The sequence below is a fragment of the Episyrphus balteatus genome, chromosome 3 (assembly GCF_945859705.1).
Source record: "Episyrphus balteatus chromosome 3, idEpiBalt1.1, whole genome shotgun sequence".
Lineage (NCBI taxonomy): Eukaryota > Metazoa > Arthropoda > Insecta > Diptera > Syrphidae > Episyrphus > Episyrphus balteatus.
Window position 1 is genome coordinate 83,760,100 of NC_079136.1, and position 23,574 is coordinate 83,783,673.

General features: G+C 30.2%; 2 long non-coding RNA genes across 2 annotated transcripts in view; both read left to right on the forward strand.

Moving 5' to 3' along the window:
• Positions 1–652: 652 nt before the first annotated feature.
• LOC129914652 (uncharacterized) lies at positions 653–1,783 on the forward strand. The gene is made up of 4 exons (XR_008772219.1): positions 653–804; positions 915–1,135; positions 1,199–1,285; positions 1,364–1,783. It is a non-coding gene; the product is annotated as an uncharacterized LOC129914652 (long non-coding RNA).
• A 21,566-nt stretch (positions 1,784–23,349) lies between these two features.
• The window catches only part of LOC129914653 (uncharacterized), a 47,605-nt gene continuing 47,380 nt past the window's right edge, over positions 23,350–23,574 (forward strand). The window contains exon 1 of the long non-coding RNA XR_008772220.1: positions 23,350–23,410. This is a non-coding gene — a long non-coding RNA (uncharacterized LOC129914653). The remainder of the gene's footprint in view (positions 23,411–23,574) is intronic.

Consider the following 23,574-nt stretch of genomic DNA (forward strand, 5'->3'; position numbering starts at 1 on the left):
AAGCATATTTATGTATAAGCGAATAACATTAAATTTTTTTTTTATAAAACATAAATAGAAGAGATGTCAAAATTGTGGTTAAAATTAAGAAAAATCCATGAAATCGCGTAAAAAGAGGCCTAAAAGGGTTTTTGATTAATTTGGCACTTTTTTGATTTTTTTTTTTCAAAATTTTTGATTTTTTTATGAAATATGAATCAATGAATTTAAATTTTAGATCAAACACTTTTTTGACATGAATTAAGACGAATTTCTAGCTTATAAACTCTTTTCAAAAACAATGATATTTAAATGTTTATTCTAACGGACATTTTGGAGCCGCCATTTATAATTTTAAACAAAGTTTGCAGTTGGCAAATTTCACGATATTTCGTCAATAAGAAATGGCTGTGCAAATTAATTTTGACGCCAAAAAGCATCAAAAGAACCACTGTCCGACGGCGAAAAAATTAAAAGAGCAACGAGGGAATTTACGAAGATGCTAATATCATGACTTTCAACAACAAGCAACTGCAATCATCAAAGAAACTTGTCAGAATTTTCGGTAACCACCTCAATCAGCTCGAAATGAAGAAGCTAAGTACCTTTGCGGCTTAGAATTCCGCAACCTGAATATTAGCTTAGACTGCTCTTTCAATCAATTGAACAATAACTACAATTCATTGCTATCAATAACATCTGTAGAAGTACTGCCATCGCCATTCAGTATCTGTCAGAAGTCAGAGAATTGACGAATAGCCCTGAAATGGTAAAGGATGAAATTCTTGTCACTCAACAATTTTACGAATCGAACTAAAATAAAATGTACGATTGGGTCTCACGAACTTGCTCATAGGGTTTAAGTTGCTAAAATTTTTAATATGCATACCTAGAAATTAAGAAAATTTTTTTGAAAAAAAATCGTTTTTTTTAAGGAAAAAAAAAACAACATCTGAAATCAAAATAATTTCCTTTTACTTCTGAAGACTGAAAAAAGGCCTCAAAACATTTATAGACGACTCTGGTAAAGATTTGAAATTCGATGTTCTAGTGGTGAAAAAAAAATCAAACAAACATAGCAGGGAAAGGTGCAACCGAGCTGGCTAGCTTGTACTTGTGGAATCATCTTCTACCATTGTGTGTGTATTTTTTTTTGGTACGAAGAATTCTGTGCTATTTTTGCAACTTTTTTTTTTTTTCATTTTTTATATTTTGATAGTATTATCATCATCATCATCAGAGTGAAGCATATATACCAGGAGCAATGCTAACTGACGGCAGAGAGCTGTATTTTTTCTCGTTCGCAGTGAGTGAAGGAATAGAAAAACAGGATATTTGTTGTTCCCTCAAATGTAACTTGTGATTTTTTTGTTTTTTGTTTCAGTGATTCGAATAAAACCTCGTATATATCAGTGAAGAACCACTATAAAGCGTGAGAACTGTATACGAGCGGTAAGTGGATTGTACTTTGTGAGTTATTTCAAGTGATTCTGGAGGACTGCTTATTTGGAAAAAATTGCGTTAACAGGAAACGTATGTGTATGTAGTAGGTACGTTATGTACTTATAGAAAGATCCTTGTGAATTGTATAATGGTACTTGGTAGAATTACTGTTATTTTGATGTTCTATTTTTTTCGTTGTTCAATTGTAAAGATATAGCTTTTTAGGCACTGACATTATAAAAGATTTCAAGTACTATTTAACCCAACACATATATAGATAAGGTATTGCAAATAGTTTTCATTGTTTTGTCCATTTAAGAATATGAGTGCCTTTTTTCTGGATCTCAATAAACACTTTACTCAGAACAAAACAGCTCAAATTTGATGATTACAGGGTAGGAGAAAATAAACTAATACCTACGCTTGACTTTTCAGTAATGTTAATTTCTTTAAAAGAAAAGTAAATAATAATAACGCAAATGGCAGTTATTATTTGCACTTATTAAGATCATGCATTTTGAACTCGAAAATCAAACCTTCTTCCCAGAACTCCAATTTCACAGTGATGCAATAAAATAGAATAAAAATAAACAAAAATGACCTAAAGTGTGTTCTTTTACTGCCCGATATTCTTCTTTTAATAACGAGAAACATTTTCGTAAGATTTTGTCAGTTTTAAAGAATACTTAAACTTTTTCCAAAATACCGAAGTGAGAAACTTAGTAAAATTTAACTTTGTACTTTCGTACACCATATTAAATGGCCTTCTTGCTAAAAGTCGTAGAATCGAACAGAATTAGAAGGTTCTGTGAATACAATTCTTTTTTTATCTGCACCGAAATATATAAATCCAAATTTCTTGATTTTTTTCAAATAAAAATAAATTGCACGACTGTGGTCGCACGTACTTGCTCTTAGAGTTCAAGTTGCTTAAATTTTAAAGACTTTTTATATAGAAATTTGGAAAATCTAAATATATGGGAAAAAAAAAAAGGAAATTCGTTTTTTAAAAAAAATAATATAAAATCTGAAATCAAATTGCCCCCCAAAACAAGTATGCAGTTTTGACTGATATACTAACATGCATTTTTAGAAAAAAAAATTTCAAAATCGTTAGAGCCGTTTTTTAAAAAACTAATTTTTTATAAATAGTTTTTTGAAAAAAAAGTTTGAAAATAAAATTGGTAGGCCATTTTGTAGAAATCACTAATCAACATCTAAAACCAAAATTTCAAAAAAATTCAATGATTCAATTTCGAAAATTTGATTTTTTTTGAAATTTTATTTTTGGCTTATATTAAAATTATATAAATGCTTCTTCACAAAAAGTTTTGTTGAAATCGAATGCGCAATTTCAGAGATAATCGGATTTAAAAAAAAAACGGTTCTATGGCAGGTACCGTTAATAATGATTTAAAAAAAAAAAATTTTTTCATTAGAAGATAGACCTTTTTTTAAAACTTACATTTGAATTTTTTAAACAAAACCGTTGGAGCCGTTTTTGAGCAATTTCAACTTTACAATAAATTAGTATATGACAAGTACCGTTATTTTTGGTCCAAAAAAAATTAATTCCAAAATCCCCTCTGGAGAGTCTCCAAAAAATGCTACTTACCAAGTTTGAAGTCTATCGGTCCATCCGTTTAGGCTGTAGCTCCTTATACAGACAGACAGACAGACGGACTTCCGGGACCCACTTTTTTGGCATTCTCTACCATCGTAATGTCATGGAAAAATGTTAAAATTATATTTTAAATGAAACGCATTTTAATCGTAAATGTTATTTTTATAACCTGTATTATAAGAAAGAGATATCGAAATAAAATTCACATTGAAATTAATATCTTAATAATCTCCAAGGTATACGATTTTGCATCTTATCTAATTTATTGTCCTAATTTGTCTCTGTTAATAAATTTTCGTTTTTCTTTGCTTCATTCTCAATCTCACCACCAATAGACGTGCAACGACTTTATTTGCCCCACCAACGCCATTATTATCTTCATCTTCAACCGTATGCTATATAGGCCCAAGCTCATTGGTTTGTTTGCCTATAGTTTGTCAGACCCTAGCTGGTCTTGTTTGCTGGATAGCAATTATTATGTGTACGTGACACTTTTGCTTCCTTGGTCGTTCCCAAAAAACCAAAAAACCCAACCCACATTCAACCTCTTTCAACGTTTAATGGAGTTTTCTAATTCGTTATCCAACCAAAAATTATGAACTCAAAATCAGAAACCGAGTCGCATGAGTTTGTGTAAATATGTTCATTTTTCCTTTCTTGTATAAAAACGTATGTATGTAGTAGCTAGATCCTGGGCGTTTGTATTTTATAGCATTCACAACATTCCGTTAACCAAAGTCTTGCACTCCAACACTCCGTACCGCACCACACACACACACACACACACCAAGTAGCAGCACTTTGCCTGGTTCTTGTATGTGACTAATGGAAAAATGTACGAATATCACTTTTGGGGATTTTGTAAAATTTACAACAAACAGTTTCAACGCCTCAAACCCTTCTGTAGACCGCGGTACATTCAGTTCCAGCTCAGCGGCAGCAATAGTAACTGTACACATAAAAATAACTCTCTCGCACTTTTGCCATTCGAGACAAGAACCATTCAAAGGAGCATATATATGAGATACAACAACAAGCTATGTAATGTTATGTGTATGTTGCGAGTGCTATTTTGTCGGTGTAGCTGTATATGAATTTGTTCAATGGATGGTACTACACATTCCCTTTCAAAAATACCTCATCGACATTATGCATACGCATATATATGGTGGGTTATAAGGTGTGGGTTGTATAATGTCTTCTTATCATATTTTCTATAGAAACCTCTTCACATCAGCCGTTAGCACTTCGGAGGACAAGATTTTAAAATTATATACACGCGTGCCCCTTCAACGCATCGTTTGGCATCATCCAACCAAACCCACAAAAATGGAGCATTCCTTCTGTTTTTTGGAGTTACAAGGTGAATTTCTTCAGTAATCTGTAAAAACGTTGTATAATGTTCTTTTCACTGAAAAATTAAGACCAGATTAAAATAAAGGAATCAAATATACCATTAAAAAAAGATTTTATCTAGGAAAGAATTTCTAACAGGTTGATTTTTAGTATTAAGGTGGGTAGGTATTGAAAGCTTAAAATCTGTGCGTAAAACCTACTGTTTTTATGTAGAAGTAGTTGTGATCTATGACCTAGCTGTTGGAGGATACTTCAAGAATTTTCACAAATTATAAGCCATCCTAATACAAATATATTGTTTTTGTATAGACTGTTAAATAAAATGAGTAAAAACTGGGTCACTGTGGCGTATGCGTAACATTTTTTTTTTGTCACATCATTATGAAATATGAAAATACCAATGGAAGTGATACGCGTAATTGAATGAAAATAATATGACTGAATGAATTTCCAGGAAATTTTTAAATTTTTCTTAGAATTAGGTCACTCTCAAAATTTTCTGTAGGCTCTCGGTATAAAATAATAGCTGGCGAACTAATAAGAAATAATTGTATGAAAAACGAATCAATAGGCACAAAAAATATATTTTTGGAAAGTTATCAACCTACTTCTCATAGAACCATCTTTTTAATTTCTGATTTTCTAGTAAATAACTAAATCGTAACTTATTTCTGATTGATTTACTGAAAAGGTTAAGAAGCTGTTATGTTAAAATTAAGAGAATTTAAAAAAAAATAATTTTTAGATTTTTCAACAAATTAATTTTTTTTTTTTTTTGAAAAAACAAGTTTTTGAAAACGGAATTTTATTTAAACTTTGTTCTCATGCCGCCCATTGAGAAATATAGTGTCACAACTCAAAAAGTGCAAATTTTGAAATATATCGATATTCGAGTTCACAAAATCACGATGTACACTAGGGTGGGTCAAAAAAATCGAAATTCTTTTTTTTGATTTGGTACTCCGAAAAATCGATTGCTAGACACCTCAAGAATATACACACCAAATATGAGCTCTTTATATTAATGAGAAGGTCCTCCGCTTTGCAATTTTCCATTTTTACATCAAGCTTCTACTAAAAAAAAATAATTTTTTTGTAATCTTTGAACAACAACAACATCTTGAAGGTGCTACCACCAAGTGTTTTATGGCTAGAGTTACAGTACTGTTTCACGGATGCCAATCCGATCATCAGACTCCTTTTATTCCATTTTGTGTGTGGTGCTTGGTCTAGTAATTTTTTTCATTTGATTTGAAAAACTTCTTCCGTCACACTTGAGTATGCTCACTGATTTCAATAGTTTTCTTATGACCCGTATGCATTGCGATTTGGATAGGAATATCTTCTAAACGGTTAAAGCAATCAATTTGATGCTAAGGAATTTTTTTTAGAACGTTTAAGCCCCTACAAGAATACGTCTTGCTGAATTGAAAATAATGAATTTTCAGTGAACTGGAACATTTTTAAAATTATAAAATATTTTCATAATTTTTTTAACTTTGACCTCGAATATCTTTAGAATGGTTAGATTAATGAAAAAAGTTAACAAGACCTTTTTTGTGCAGCAATCCATTTCCAACAAGAATATGTCTTGCGCGTTTGATTATTATAATTTTTCAATTTGTTACAAAATTAAGAACAAAAAACGAATTTTTAAAGATTTTCTCGATTTTTGGACCTCAAATATCTATTCAACGGTTAGATAAACGAAAAAAGTGTATAAGGCCTTTTTTGTAGACCGTTCAATTTCCTACAAGAATATGAAAAGAAATTTGCTAAAGTCAATTAATAAAAAAATTATTTTTTTTTTAGTAGAAGCTTGATGTAAAAATGGAAAATTGCAAAGCGGAGGACCTTCCCATTAATATAAAGAGCTCATATTTGGTGTGTATATTCTAGAGGTGTGTAGCAATCGATTTTTTGGAGTACCAAATCAAAAAAAAGAATTTAGATTTTTTTGACCCACCCTAATGTACACTTTTGTACGAAACGGCGTGACTCTATCTACAAAACGTGTCGCAAGAGATCAGAAGTCTCGTTCATCTGTGTACAAAAATTAAGTGTTATGGTTTTCTTATTTTACATAATTCTCCTGAAAAATCGTGTTTTTTAGTTGCGACACTATCTCTCTCAACGTGCGATTGATATTTCCTAATGGCATTCGAAATTGTTTTTTGACAAATTCTTTTTAAATTGTTATAAAAAAAAACTAAAATTTGTTTTTATACATTTTTTTTGCTCTTTTATAAAATTAAATGGAAAACCTCATTCCGAAAGTTAAAACTATTTAAGGGGTAATAACACCTTGTAAACCATGAAATCGAGCGTCATATTCATCAGCGTATAAAACAAAGAAGAAATTTTATTTTCTTTTGGTGTTTGTTTAGTTTAATTAAGTATATTAATAGGTAACAGAATAGGCTAATGTTAAATTTTTTAATGATGTGAAATTTTTTAAATGGCGGTGTAGTTCAGGATGATAGTAAAATCCTGTGCTCCCATCGGGCGACCAACTAACTCCTACAGTTTTTAACCGATTGGGCTGAAATTTTGTGTGGAGCTTAAAAATACTATTCTCTAGTGAAGTACGTAGGATTTTTTTGAAATATTAATTTTTAAAGAAATGGCATTAGTTTGAAAAAATTATTTCATTCCAAAAACAAAATTCGGTGAAAAAAAGACCATAAAATCGTTAAATTTTAATATTTCAAAAAAAATTCTGCGTACTTCACTAGAGAATAGTATTTTTAAGCTATACACAAAATTTCAGCCCAATCGGTTAAAAACTGTAGGAGTTAGTTGGTCGCCCGATGGGAGCACAGGATTTTACTATCATCCTGAACTACACCGCCATTTAAAAAATTTCACATCATTAAAAAATTTAACATTAGCCTATTCTGTTACCTATTAATATACTTAATTAAACTAAACAAATACCAAAAGAAAATAATATTTCTTCTTTGTTTAATACGGTGATGAAAATGACGCTCGATTTCGTGGTTTACAAGGTGTTATTACCCCTTAAAGAGATGTTTTTGTAACTTTAAACCAAAATTTATAATATTTTTAAAGTTTTTATTCTTTAATTTCTTAAAAACAAATTATTTTATAAATTTTTTAAAGTCTTGAATCCTATTCTAAGAAATTTTTAACAAAAGATCAGGACCGTGTCATCCATTCCTGAATTTTATTATTTTTAATGATTGAAAATTTTTATTAACATGCATCAAAGAGAATTTGAATCATTTTTGAGTGTTTTTTTTTTCTCACTTTTTCCACTTTGGTTTTTTTCTTTTGATAAAAAAGACCTGTATTATATTCTAAAATTTGCGTACCTAGTATTTTTGATAATTAAAAAAGAATATTTCAACTTTTAATTAGGAAACAACAAATTAAGGCCGAATTTATTCACACTCCATTAAATTTAAAGTCGCCATTTAAAAGGGGAAAATTTTAAAATTTATATGCCAATTGACAGATTTTTCATTTTAATTTGGACTTTAAATACATATAATGGAGAGTGAATGTATTGGGACTTAGTTAGACTCAAGCTTAATTTTTGAAAAATATTTCATTTTGCCTTTTTCTTAGTGCTTTGATTTTTTATGTTTTTGAGGTTCTTAAAAAAAAACAGTCGTAGCATTTTTTTCAAAAATTTAATCACAGACTTGCGACATGACATTGTCACAATAGCTTTTAACTTGCGAAATTCACATTTTACGAGTGACACTATAACACCATTTATGTACAACAGCTGTACCAAATAAAAACTGAGAATGTAGGACTTACTGCCTTTTGCTGTGTATAGATATATGGTTCACTCAAGGATACAACAGAAGACCTAATGTGAAAATGGATGTTTGGGAATGTTGGCTGCAGAGGTGAAGGCAGGGGGCAGGGGTGATGAATCCAACAACCAAAGTGTAATGACAAAAGGGTATGTTAATGTTGCTTTAATATTCAGTGGCAAGCAAATTCCATTTCGCTTGTAATTTCCCTTTATGAGCGAAATGGAATTTATACGGAGATGAGTAACGCGCTCACATCTACATACAACATCAATTTTATACGTGTTATGCGGTGAAGGATGTCGCAGAATGTATACTCTTTTTTTTCACGTGTACATATTTTTACTTACCTATTTCATTTTTTGTTTTATTTTTTTTTACACAGTAGAGAGGTAGTTTTAATTTTTGTTGGAATATGTCGATATAATGATACTCTGCTCATTTACCAGCATAAAAAAGGTGCAGTAAACATCATCAACTTTATAGACTTGAAAGCTTTAAGAATTTCAATGGTATGAGTGCAGACTTAACAAAAAACAAAAAAAGAATAATAAAAGAAAATAAAAGTTTCAAATATTTTATGAGAACAACAAGAGTAGGTATCTGCTATGTACTTGAGTATTCTGTGCTATACCTGCCGCATTTAAGTTCGCTGGTAATATTTCATTGAAATTCTGAAACTTGGGGCACACAATTTCTCCATATTTACAAGGATATCCGCCTCCCTCCGAACGACGACGAAGTAAAACGTGCTTTTTTGTTTTTCTTCTTTTTTTTTAATAATAAAAAAATCTTCGAAAAGAGAAATGGGTAGAGAAGCGAGTAGGTACTGAAATTGAATTTTTAGATATTTGTACGCAGTTTGGGGAATTGGTTGGAGTTAAGTGTTGTTATAAATAACATGATATTTTTTTTCTTACACTTTGAATAAAAGTGCTTTTAAAAATGATATCGTTGACATGAAATTGTTGAGAGGAAATATTTTTGTGATTCTCTGACTTGTACAAGATTATTAACTACAACATAAATTTCTAACAAAAATTTTCTAGGAACACATCAATTGCATTTGACTTACCTGACCTCGGTTATTTAACTAATATTTCTCTGTTTAAAATATTGAATTTTTGTTAATATTGTGTCACCGGCTCTAAAGGCTCTGTGAAAATAGTTTAACGCGTGCATTTCATTTTTGAAATTTTTGTAAAATTAAAATTAAGTAAATTGAAGAAAGAGTTTTTGAAAAAATGGTAATTAAACTCAGATTTTTGAAAAAAATTTAACATGTCCTCTTTAAAATTTTTTCGCAATATAAAATGCATTAATTTTTCAAATTTTTCTGGCCACATTTTTTATGATTTGAAATTATAAAAGGAAATTTCAATATGTGTTAGAGTTTATGAAAAGAATTAAAAAGTATTTCATTTTCGAAAAACTTTTTTTAATAGAAATTTTGAAAAAAATGTAACTTATTTTTTTTTTAAGTTTAACATTTAAATATAAAGTTATTTTTAATTCATTCAATAGCCCTTATTGTTGAAAGTAAAATAGCAAAAGTTTAAAGTTCTTGTTTGCCAAAGGCTTTGAGAAAATCAATTATTTCAATGAAAAAATTTAGTTTTTGTCAAAAAAATGCAATGAAATTGAAGTCATTTTTAATTTTTTTTTTGTCAAAATTGTAATATATATTTCCCTTTCCTCTTCGAAATTCAACTGATAACATCTATGGCCAAAATTTTTTTTCAAATAAATTCATATTTTACTTTGAAAAAAGTTTGAAAAAAAAACCATTTAAATTTTTTTATCTTTATTAAATTTAGTCGATTTAAATTTTATAGCTAGAAATAAGATTCTGGCTTTTCAAAAACGTGTATGCAAATATTGTAGGTGTTGCCGTTGTGTTCAAAACATTTTTTTTGTGTTTGAAGTAATTTTGTGAGAAAATTGCATTTATCGCTTAAACGATGGAAAATTGTCTTTTAGTCCCATATATGTATTTGTTTTCCTTAAATTACCTAGATAATTTTTTGTTATTATTTATTTTATAAAATTTAGGCAAAAAAAATGGTTTTGTTCAAAAATAATTAAATTTTAATTTTAAACAACAATACGGGAACTACGGCAATTCTTAAAAAATTATTTATGCAAACATTAAAACATAATTTCTTAAAAATTTAAAGATCCATTTTGAAAAAAAAAAAATGATTTAAGAAAAAAAAATGCATGCAAAATTGATATTTTTGAAATTTCACTCTTAATTTTTCAATTAAGGCTGCCAAAAAATTTTCGTTTAATTCAGTTAAATCTTAAACGAGAACAAATTAAAAAACGGTTCTATGAGAGTCGATGTTAATGGTTCCAAAAATATTTTTCTATTAATTTCAAAAGAATGACCTTGTTTTTTCAAAGCCTCCAGATTTTTTTAAATCATGTTTTTGAAAAAAATTGACTTTTTCATTTTAGTCATATAGCAGGTCTCTACCATTAATTTCGGTCGTAAAAATAAAATTTTAAGTTTCCCTCAATAGTTTACGCAAAATAGACTTACAAAAGTGCAAACCCAGAAATAATTTGGAGGAAATTGGAACTGGAGCATTGAAACACTCATTTCAGTTAAATGTCAAAAGCCCCAGAAAATCCAATTTATGCATAAAACGCCAAATTAATGTCGAAAATGTTGATTTTTCACTATAACTTTGAAACGGAGGAAGCTATTAAATTTTTGTTTTCTACGATGACAACTTACGAGCTCTACCATTCCACTAAGTGTCAAGATTATTAGACTATCGGAAGTTCTCCATGATATTTGACTGTTATTGACCAAAAATGGGTTGTTAACACGCTAAGAGCTGTTTGAGCTTTTCTTAATTAAAAAAAAAAGTTTCCATATGCTCTTTGGCAACAGGAAAATGAAAAATACCTAGTTTGACTTTATTTTTTAACCGATATCAACACAACCTTTAATCTAAACCACATTTTTAATAAAGCATATTTTTTAACGAAACTACTGGGACTTTGAAAAACTTTTCAAATAAACAAAATTAAACAGAAAATTCTTCACAACAAGCTTGCTTAAAAAATGTATATTCTGAGTTCGTTTTTAATTCTAGCCAATTTACTGATGTCACAAAATTAAACTCTTGCTTTTACTTAACAAAAAAATAAATAATTCACGGAGTTCATTAATTTCTAATTTGGTAAAAGTCAACGACTTAAATCTATTTTTGACACACCTACAAAACACCACTACTTGCCAAAATGTGCTACATCCTTTCAGGATTATAAATTACGTTGACGCAATCATCCCAATTTTCAAATTTAACTTCAGGATAACGATGACATCCTATAAATGGCTTGTTGCAAATTCATCCTTTGCTTAGGGCTCCTCTCTATCTCTATTCGCATAGGTATATCTACTCTATATAGTAGCTACGAATAATAGACACCCATCAGCTGGCCATCTAACTAACACTCACATAATATTACATTATTTTTGTGTTTTTCAGGGCTTCTGGCTCATGGCTGATGATGGTTCGCTTACTGCTGTGCTATTGCTTCTGGTACTGGTATACTGCTGCTGATCCACCGACATGTCATTTCCGCCTGAAATGTGGCTGGTCGTCGTGTTCATTAGAATTTTCGTGGTGCACACAATATTCCCACCAAACAATAATTGACACAATGACAGTCCAGCGGAAATTAATTATTCCAAGAGAAGAGAACAACACCGACGAGACGCGACGTAACGCGACGTAACGAACGAGGACGACCGACCTTAAAACACAATAAACAACAAAAAGGCAGATTTGAAATACCTCTCTGGTGCCCCCCCCCCCCCCCCCCCCCCCCCCTTTTTCGTTTTGTATAACCCATGAGATTTCGACAAACTGGCAAGTAGTAGAAGGACTGTTTATCCTGCAGTGTATATATACGTAAAATGTTTCTACTGCATATCCTGTGTTTTGAGCGCGCGGGGTTGTTGTACTAGAAATATAAAACGCGAGTCTACGAGGAGTTTTGTTGTTAGAAGAGTGTTGCTTGTTACTCCTCTGCAATTTCTGCATAGCATATGTGCATTTACGATGATGTTCTATGAATCGCTGCCTTGGAGTCCCTGCGGATGCATAAATATTGTGAACTTAACACAGGTGTAATTTATCCCACAGAATTTAAAGTATTCGAACGAATATCAAACAAGGTGCACTCCGATGATGTCGGATCAAAACACTTTTTCCATGGGGAAATTAATGTGCGACCTAAGGACTTTATGTAAGCTTGTTGTAAGAAAAAAATTGAAATATGAAATTGATTTCGATATGTGAGAATGAAATTTATAAAGCGAGGGAAGAACTTCAGTTGGGGAAAGGCCATGTGTGATTCGTAAAAAGACAGAAATCTCTAAAAATTGTTTTAGAGAAGGTGGAAAACTTTAACAATAACCTCACATTTACACGGGAAACCGACGAAGTTACGAATACCAGAGTTACGGGCGACAGAGTTACGAGCTTCAAAGTTACGCGAAACTGAAGTTACGAAAAACTAGAGTTACGAATTCTAAAGTTATGTTAAGTTATGACATGTGATTTTTGGGTTGGCAACAATTGCGAGGAACGATATGGAATTATGGAAACATAAATAAGAGAATATGGATACGTAGGTGCAAATATATTCTTATAAGAAGTTAATTTCAATTATGTCCCTCAAACTTACATACCTAAGTATACTTATGTTTTTTTTTTTCTATTTCAACGATTTTGCGATCTTCTCACAAAAACAAAACCATATATGTATATCTATACCTATAGAATCAAAATTTTACAAGATTAAATAACACCCATTTTCGCTTTACTCATTTAGTTCTGACCAATGAGAAAAATGTTAATCTCTTTTTTGTATTTCCATAATTCCATATCGTTAATCGCAATTGTTGCCAACCCAAAAATCACATGTCATAGCTTAACATAACTTTAGAATTCGTAACTCTAGTTTTTCGTAACTTCAGTTTCGCGTAAATTTGAAGCTCGTAACTCTGTCGCCCGTAACTCTGGTATTCGTAACTTCGTCGGTTTCCCGTTTCCATCACTATCTCTACCAATTGGCTAAATGACTGGGAATTTCGCATTTGTAATTTTCCAAGCTTTGACAACGTTCGTAACAGTCTTTTTGGTATTCCCAGTAGAGCATCCTTGAACAAGGCTGAATTTCAAAATATATACGGTTTCAAAAGTTTCTAAATAAAATTTAAAATTTTGTAAATGTCTTAAGCACTAAAAAGAGTCCACGAAAAACTTATTTCAATTTTTTTAGAAAAAAAATTTTTAGGCATAAAAAAAACCGCCAATATCATGAAAACACACGACATTGATAGTCCAAGTGCATTTATAATTTGACCCAGCAATTTGTACCACCCCCCAAATTTTTTTGCTCATTCGATAGAGCTTGGCTGAATATCATTACCCTGATTTTTCGCACTCTCGAAATTCACCTTTCGACCGCCATCTTGGATTTTAGTTTTTAATGAATATCTCGATTTCTATTTATCCTACATAAAAGTTTTGTGTACAAGAAACGTAGACATTTAAATTTGGCGTTTTTTATGTTAAGAACACTTTTTCGTTATTCTGAATATTAAAAAAGTTATACTAGCCAACAAAGTAAAAAACAACAGAAAAAAGTGACAATTCTAAAGTTTTGAGCACTTTTTATCGAAATTATGAAAACACCTTCCGAGGTAAAATTATTCACCTTAAAATTCTCTACAACTCTGCTATACAACTTTTTTTTCTATCGCTACAAATACAAAAGTTATTAATACTTTTTTTTGTTAAAAATGCTCTTTTTTGTTTGTGTTTTTTATCTTTACTTTTTCCTGATTTTTTTTTACCAAATCTTAAATTTTAAATGATTAGTGAGTATTTTATAGCTTTATGTTACAAGAGCAAATTCTGGACCTGCAATTTTTTTATATTTAAGTCTCTTCATTGCGTACAAAAGGGGTATTTTTTTAACAAAAAAGTATTAATAACTTTATTAATTATAGCCATAGAAAAAAAAGTTGTATAGCAGAGTTGTAGAGAATTTTAGGGTGAATAATCTTATCTCGGAAGGTGTTTTCATAATTTTGATAAAAAGTGCTCAAATCTTTAAAATTATTGTCATTTTTTTCTGTTTTTTGGCTTGTAACTTTTTTAATATTCAGAATATCGAAAAAATGTTCTAACATAAAAGACGCAAAATGTAATTGCCTACGTTTCTTGTCTACACAATTTTTATGTAGGATAAATAGAAATCGAGATATTCATTCAAAACTAAAATCCAAGATGGCGGCCGAAAGGTGAATTTCGAGAGTGCGAAAAATCAGGGTAATGATATTAAGATAATGCTCTATCGAATGAGCCAAACAAATTTGGGGATGGTACAAACTGCTGGGTCGCCCATATATGAATACCTATCATAAATGCACTAGACTATGACTGTTATTTTTAACTGGGTAAAACATTGTTTAAAAAAAAACTGAAACCAATTTGTTCGTGCACTTTTTTGCTTAAAATACAAATTTTGCAAATTTTGTATCAACGTTTACAGTTTTACCGAATTTTCGGGCATTTTTTACCCCGATACAATATTCGTTTTCTGAAACTATACGATTAGACGGTTCTTGGCGTAGGTAAATGTTCCCTGATGTTAAAATTGACTTTCAATTCTGTGCCACGTTCAAATCTACCCGAATAGCACAAAATACGATTTGCAACAAGATTTTTGTTGCATTTGTATCATACTGAGGTTATCTGAAACGAATGCCGTTGTAACTCAGTTTTATTTTTGTACCCAAAAAATTGTTTGAAACTTTTTTATTCGAAATGCTGTTTATAGGTTTTAATTAAGTTCAAACTTGTTTCTTTAAAAAATCAGATGTTGTTTAGATATTATAAACAAGTCTCCAAGTTAAAAGTTGGTAAAAAGTTATATTTACTCTTATTCAATTTCGATTTTGGTTTCTTTCAACTAAAATGTTGATAAAACCTTTATGCAGCATTCTCTTATAACAAGTGAGTAACTCAATTAAAATCTTTAGTTTTGAATAATTTTAAATACATAAAAAACGATTTAACAACATCACTCAAACTATGATACTAATTAGAATATTTAAGGATGGAACAAAATATTTAAATAACATTGGAATGGTTCAAGTAGTTGGTAAAAGACAAATTAAAATCATTTTTTGTACCAACAATACAATTTTTAAGAAAGCACTAACTTTTTTATTTCCCTTTACAATCTACATTTTATTCGATGTCTTTATTAAACAAATATACTTGAACTTCCTTATTGAGCGTTAGGGTGGGTCGATTTAACTTAAGTTTTTTTTTTTTTTTGACTTCGGTCATTTATAAAAAGTTGTCACTGAGTGTAAAATATGAAAGAAAAGTTATATTTGACTTTTAATTCTCACTCTAGGAAAAATCTGAACAAATGCGTTATGAATTAAAAAACATGAATTGTTTAGCTCTCCATTTCCATAATTAGTTAAGGTATTTGTTAAAAAAAAAGTATTTAAAAGTTGATTGTTTTTTTTTTTATTTTTCACTCAGTTAGACATACCTTTTTGATAACATTCTAGGTATCAATGGTTTATATCAAAATATTAAAAACAAAATCGATCCACCCTAGTATACAGGCATATCCCTTCTTAAGTGGTGTTTTTGTTTTATTTTAGTTATTGTTCCACAGTTTAATGAAACAAAACAACCAACATACAACAAATAAACGGTCATAGAATTAAGCACTTAATCGTTGTTATAACATAATATGTAGTGTATACAATTTCATGTTTAAATGTATTTATTTTGTTTTTGTTTACCAATAGTTTGATTAAACATATGCCAAATCAAGAACTGATTCAAATATAACATTCAAACATCAATGTAACTTAATAGTAAATATGATTTTGTATCTTTGTCATTCAGGGATGTTTCTGTTTTATGCTGATTTTTCAATAGTTTTGCTTAGCAAATGTCAAACTAAGAAAAGTTTTCAGATACAAGAATCAAACATCAATGTAACTCAGTCGATTCTATGTTCTGTTGTCTTCTTCTTTACCCAGTGTTTTTTGTTTTATTCTGGTTTATTAACAGTTTGGTGAAACCAAACTGTCAAGGAACCATTTTTTTTTTCATCTACAACATTAAGATATACAGTCAGCGTCTAATGAATGTTTCACATTAATTGGTTTTCAAAGAAAAAAAAACCTTCCTAGCTATTTCAACTATTATTGGTACGTATATGAATTTATTTTATCATATTTGTTCAAAACATAAAAAAAAAACATATTGCAGAGCAATTCCTCTCAAATCTAAGACTATTATAATAATAATTATTATCATGCGAAATCATTTAGCACGTTTTCATACAAATATTTAACCGGTTTAATGTTAAAAAAATCATTAAGTAGGAATACATGAATAAAACTTCCAAACTATTAAAATAAAATTAATGGACAAATCTAGACAAAAAAGAATTTTAAATGTAAACTGTTAACTTTTTACTGACACTGACTGTAGCTCAACTGTTTTGTTTTTCGTTCAAGAGTTTTTATTACACTTAAGTTTTTGAAAGTTTGGTTTAACAAATATAGAACTAGAATTACAACATTTTTTTATGTATTGAAGTTGAAACAACAACGAGTTCCAAATGATATTATAGTTATGTTTCTGGAGCTCCGAATTATAGTTTTTGTTAATTCCATTTTGACAGATGATGCTAGTTGTAGTACTTAGTTGTAAATCCATGGAAGCAAAACGAAATGTTATTATATGCCAGAGTTGCCTAAGACAATAAAACAAATTTACAGGCCAGAAAACAAAAATTGTAGATTTCTGGATGGAAAAACAAAAATATATTTTAATATTATTACAAATACCAACATAATACAAAATTAAATTTTCACATAGGTATAAAAGTCATATCTAATTTTGATATTTTTTTAACAATTCGTTCCATATTTCAATAGATGCCTAGAAAGTCAGATGTTTTTTTAATCGAAAGTGATTGCAGCCATTTTGTTTTTTATTAATTTCATATTTATTGTGTTTTTAAAAAAGATGGCAATTAGCATTTGAAGGTTTAATGTGACTTAAAATAAAAACACACTTAAAGTGGAAAAAAGGAAAAATGTAAACAAAAAATACCCATGGCAAGCCTGACAAAGTATAAACTATAAACTAGCATATTTCTCTGTTGCACCAAAATTGTTAAATGGTTGAAAGGGATTGTTTTACAACATTAAGTTTCTATTTTGTTCAAGTTATATGTTTAATAACATGAAAGTTTTAATTTGAAATTCTCTTGTTTTAGTTTGGTTTCTTGCAACAAGCGCCATTTTGACTTCCATCAAAATTCGAAATGATTTAACGTGATGAATTTTAAAATTATTTTTCATATTCTTGTTGCTGTTTCATATTAAATTTCAGTTAAAAGGGATGTATATTCCATTTTCTAACATTACCCAGTTTTTTTCCGTCTTTTGTACCTAAATACAAAAAATTATTGTTTTTTAATTTTCAATTTATTTCTCTAATTTCAATATTTTATGTGGCGCGTGAATTTTATAAAGGCAAAACATTAATCTTTATGATAAAAATAGTAATTGCATTACAATTTCCGTTCATAAACACCTAAAACCTGCATTTTCAATCATAATTATTATACGTATTATATTGATTTAGTACTTTGGACTTTTATCTTTTTTATAACATCGTAAGACATAAACATTTTATGAGAATTAGAATAATAACTTTTGGGAAACTTTTTAGATGTTTTCGAAAACAAACACTTCGTTTAATTATAACAAATCCTAACAAAAATAATAAAAGTCACTACTTTCTTTAACATTTCTACAACATAAGTAAAGCTGATGTTCGACTTCATTCTTAGTTGCACACTTATTAGGTTAACTTTCATGAAACAGTTTTTAGTTCAGAAAACACAAATAAGACCAAGAAATAACAAAATTTAACCTTTATAAAACAGAATTGCCACAAATTTGTGTCAAATCAAGAGGGGAAATGCGGCTGTTCGGGTTACAATATTGTATAAGAATATGTTTCTGAAATTAATGGAAAACAATTAGATTGTTTAACTGGAGTTACATCTGCTAAATTAAAACCCATCTGTGCTATTCGGGTATGTTTCATGTCGTGAGATCGTTAGCAAAAATACTGCTAACTCTTTTACTTCTTCAATGTCACTCTCGTTGACGCACATTTCTAGGTTTTGACGTTGTCTGTGCGTTGACGGATGACGTTTTGGGGATTTCCATGCAAAAGTAGATTAAGCAGATCTCATAAAATTTCAGGGAAGTCCAAAATTTTTCAAAAATTAACATTTTTAGGTCTTCCAGGTTACCGTAAACTCAATTATAATTAATTACCAATTTTTTTTTGTCATATTCTAATGTAAACATTTTATGCTGCACTTTGTAATCCAAAGTAGACACACATTATTTATAATATCAATTACAAACTCAAATTTCGCTCTTATTCCAATTAATTTAATATGCATTTCAAGAGTCCATTGATGAGTTCTAATTGAATTTCTAATTAGCATTTTAGCAATTAAAACCACTTACAAGCATCAGACATCAATTCAGTCATTAAACAATTAAAAAGTCAATATTAACCATCGCGCCTCCTCACAAAAAAAAAAATCCCAACCAAATTAAACGGACAAACCAAGTTACAAAAAAAAATGAAACCAGAACAAAAAAAAAAAAATAATAAGATGAAAGTCGAAAACTCCACTTGTAACCTAAAATTAACTTTTCTCTTGTCGTCCTCCAACGTCTGTCATCACCATATCGGTTTGGTTGACGGTCTCTTAAGTAACGTATATTTGCCGTTTCCAAATTAACTTTCCAAATAAAAAAAAATTAATCAAAATTAAACTGAGACTAAGTCAAGAGAAAAACTCATTTTAATTGGAACATCACAAAAAGCTGAACAAAAAAATAGCTACTCCACTTATTTTTTTTTTTTTCCTGTTTTGTGTGTTGAAAGGAAAAACAAGCAAAAAAAAAACCTTTCGAAAAAGTTTACAGGACGAAAATAAAAACATTTTGTCATCATTGGGCATCGGCATCACAAATGTAGATGAAAAGCTTGTCCACTCACCGTCACAGTCACAAAAATTAAAGAGAAGAGCATGCAAATAAACGACAACGCAAAAGTTTCTCCAACTCAAAATGGCTCCCGACCAGAAATTGACGTGTAGAAACAGTATAGCTATGGCCAGTTCCAGTTCCAAGCGGGCCACACGGGATCAGGAGTTAGGAACATACGAATTTTCAATATGTAAATTAAAGCCCTATATTGGCAGATGGCCAGTATAGTTGTTGTTGGGAAAGTTGCTTGGTTGCAATTGCAGGAGAAGTTCGTTCGTACTTTGCCGAGAAGGACGAACAAAAAACGGGACGTGTCGCATTTGAATTTAACCAAATGGATGCTTTGCACCTTCTCTACACATACGGGTGAGCAGGTGTCTCCCATCCCCATTCCCAACCCTTTGCAATTGCATCCCTGACCAGGAGAAGTTATTCACGTCCGCTGTGCGGCTGCAGATATAAGTGTGTATAGAGTATAGACCAGTAGATAGACTACTTTTAAGGATGTGTCCTGTGCTTTTTCTATGCTATCATTTATATCAGATTGCAGAAATCGCAAAGTGAATCAAGTGATATTTATGAGCGTCGTAGTCGCCGTAAGGATTGTTTGCCGAACTGTTGGTCCTTTTTGTCCGTTGGTCGTACGAATTTCTTCTCCTGGGGGAATATACACAGGACTTCTTTACCAATTGGCAGCATTTTGAGTACATTCACATATAACCGAGGTGCATATCTAGGCGTTTGCCCTTTATCCAGGCCATGATAGGTTTTTTTTTTTTGTAAATTTTCTTCTTTTTTGTCTGGGAAATGTGATAAAGCGCAAACAAACTTTTGGGACAGCGATACCGAGTATCTCTATCTTTTCGTGCTGGACAAAGGCATTTCGGTTGTAAACTATACGCAAAAGTTCGTGTATGCAAAAACCATAACATCACATTTATATGTAGTATAAGGACTTTGCCACTTTGCACAACGAAAGTTCCATACGAAATAATTGAATTAACTGCTGAGGTTGTAATTACTGGTGGTCTGGTAGTGGAATAGAAAATGGATACGGAAATGTTATAAAATATAAATGATACATAGCAGTATTTGGACTCATCTTGAGAAAGTATAGGCTGAAAGTAAGCGGTGTTCATGCACGTAGGAAGGGGGGGTCCTGGGTGGGCCAGGCCCACCCTAGAAAATCAATGGCCCACCCTAGAAAAACCGACAGTTCTACGGAACTTTTAGTCTGGTTTTAGCTCCCACTACCTCTTTTTTTTTTAATATCGCTTGCTGAGAATTATAGGGCTGTATGTAGTTTAATAATTAAATTAATTTTTTAACTAAAATTAATTTTTTAATTTAATTTAATTTTTTACAAAATTAAGATTTTTGGACGTCAAATATCTTTTAAACGGTTAGATAAACGAAAATGGTGTCAAAGGCCTTTTTTGTAGAGCGTTCAATTTCCTACAAGAATATGTAAAGAAACCTGCTAAAAAGCCGATTTATAAAAACATGATTTTTTTTAGTAGGAGGATAATATAAAAAATGGAAAATTGCGAAGCGAAGGACCTTTCCGTTAATACAAAGATTTCATATTTGGTGAGTACCTATATTCTAGAGATGTCTGGCAATCTATCGGAGTATAAAATCAAAAAAAAATTCGATTTTTTTCAACCAGCCTTGTGTTTATGTATATTTTTCTTAGTCAGCGATATGTATAAATACCCCGTTTATATGAGCAGTCTAAAAGGTCGGATTCAATAATTAGCTTTTTCAATGTGTGAATTGTGTTAAATAGTTAACAGCATGTAAAATTTTTGACACTATTGAGGTTAATAAAAAATTTTCAGCTGTTAAAAATTTATTGGGCCTTAGATTGTGTGTGAATCGGGTTAAATACTAAGCCGAGAATATATTTTTGACACTTTTGAGGTGAAAGGATAATTTCAGTTGTCAAAAATTTATCCTGCTCTAAGAGCCGGTTTAATTTTTATTTTCAGAGAATAAATTTTTTGAGTATTTTTTTCAATAACTAATCAAAAACTGAAAATAAAGAAAGAAAATTGGAAAATTAGTACAAAATTATGAGTGTATATTAGGAAAAATTTATATTTTTCAATAGGTATATTTCATTTTATTGATGATGAAAAAAATTGTTAGTTACCCATTAACGGCAACACAGAAATAAAATTCACATGACAACGCGTGTTGGAAGTTTGTAAATTGTTAATATTTATACTTTTTTTTTTTTTAAATCATTATTTCTTTCGATTTGCAGAAAAAAAATATTTATCTACGTTAAAAATGTATCCAAATTCACACAGCTAAATTGAGCTAAAGATAATGTTTTATTCACCAGACATTCAAATGTCAAAAATGTATCCTCTGCTAAATATTTAAAATATGGCTTTAGAGTCATATAGTCACCCGCATACAACAACTTTTAATTACAAATTTTTATTTTTATATGTACCTACACTTCTGGCTTAAGTTTCAAGAGCACCTTAAACAAAAAAATAAAGCAAATAAAATTGAAAACTTGGAAAGGTCAGTTTTTAAAGCCAATCGCTGTCATAAATTGCGACTGAATTCAACTTTTGTGTCGCTCAAAATAAAAGTGATGTAACTCCATCCAATTGCATTTTGATATAACAAACTTTAAAAAAACGGAATACCATATTACACTAAACAATATAAAAAGAAAAACCAGTAACTATCAAAAGTATATTGCGTATTTGGAGTTGATTCCTTTTTATATTGAAAGATATTAACAAAATACGATACCATTGAACAAAAAACACACATTTTTCAAAAAAAATGAGTTGCCGATTACATTTTGTCGATGTTGGGGAAGAGCCGACATTCAGGGCAAAGTTTTGTTAAATAATTTTTTTTGTTATTAGACTTTTTGAGAAAAACTAAAAATGCAGTTTTACTCCTGCAAAGTTTAATCAAAATCGTTAGAGCCGTTTTCCAGTTATTTGGTATAACTTGAAGAATTTGTATGGGGGTAAACTTTCTAATTAAGGTAGAAAAAGAACAAAAAAAAAACAACTTTCAAAATTCTATAAAAATCATCCGTATCAAATTTGAAGAAAATCAGTCCACTGGTTTATGCCTGTGTAAATGTGTACATGAAAGTACAGACGCACGGACAGAATTCCTAGATCCACTTTTTCTTAATTCTCCACCATCGTAATGTTGCTTTTGATTAACACCTCAAATTTTTTTTTCGACACGAAACCAATACTTGCTTTATATGACCTAGTAAAAAAAATTGCACACTCATGGTTATGGCTTCAGGTCGATGATAACATCTGGCCCACCCTAGATAAAATCTCTAGCTACGCCCATGGCGGTGTTGTAGGGGGGGGGGGGGATAATTTTGTACATTTTGTTCAGGAAAAGGTTGAGGCAAGTTTTGTTTTCATGTTGTGTATCCTCCAGAATTTTTCATTTGAAGAGAGATGATCATCAATTTTTCGTAGGCCCGGATTTTCGAGTACAATTGAGAGTCCCAAACTTTTTTTTTTAAAGATGACTTTAAAAATTATTATAAAATATTTTTCACGTATGTATGTACTCCCAGTAAAGTTGCTCACGTTGGTGTTAGACTATCTATCAGCGTTTGACAAAGTTTAACATGTTCAACTTCGTAAGTAGGAAGCAAGGATTTACAATTTAATGTTTAACAGCGACTTAATCAGCTGCTAGCGCCAACATCTTGATGTGAATCGTACTTAAGCAAATCAACTTTGCGATTTAAGATCAAATTATAAATCACTTCTTCTTATGTCATAAAATTAAATAATAAATTAATGAATTAAAAAATAATTCTAACAAAAAATACAGATACATAAATCTATTTTATTTAATTTGGAATCCAATTAAATTTTTGAGAATCGAAGACGATGGATACCTATGAGAAACATTTGAATCTTCAAAGCCAACAGTATAAGATTTTTTCAAAGCGGAATGACAACGAGAACAAAAAACAGTATTCGTCCACTTAAAACTAACATAAATCATAAAAATGGAATATCATAAGAATTCTTTACCTTGCGAAGAAAGACGGTAAGTGTAATTATTTGTAAGAAGAGCAGATAAAGGGCGTCAAATTCAAGAGTTTTAAATATAGTTTTTTTTTTTTTTTAAGTTTGAACATATAAGATTTAATGAAAACATAAATTTAAATTGAATTTATTTTATTAGGTACAAAAGAATTTAATAATTTGCAG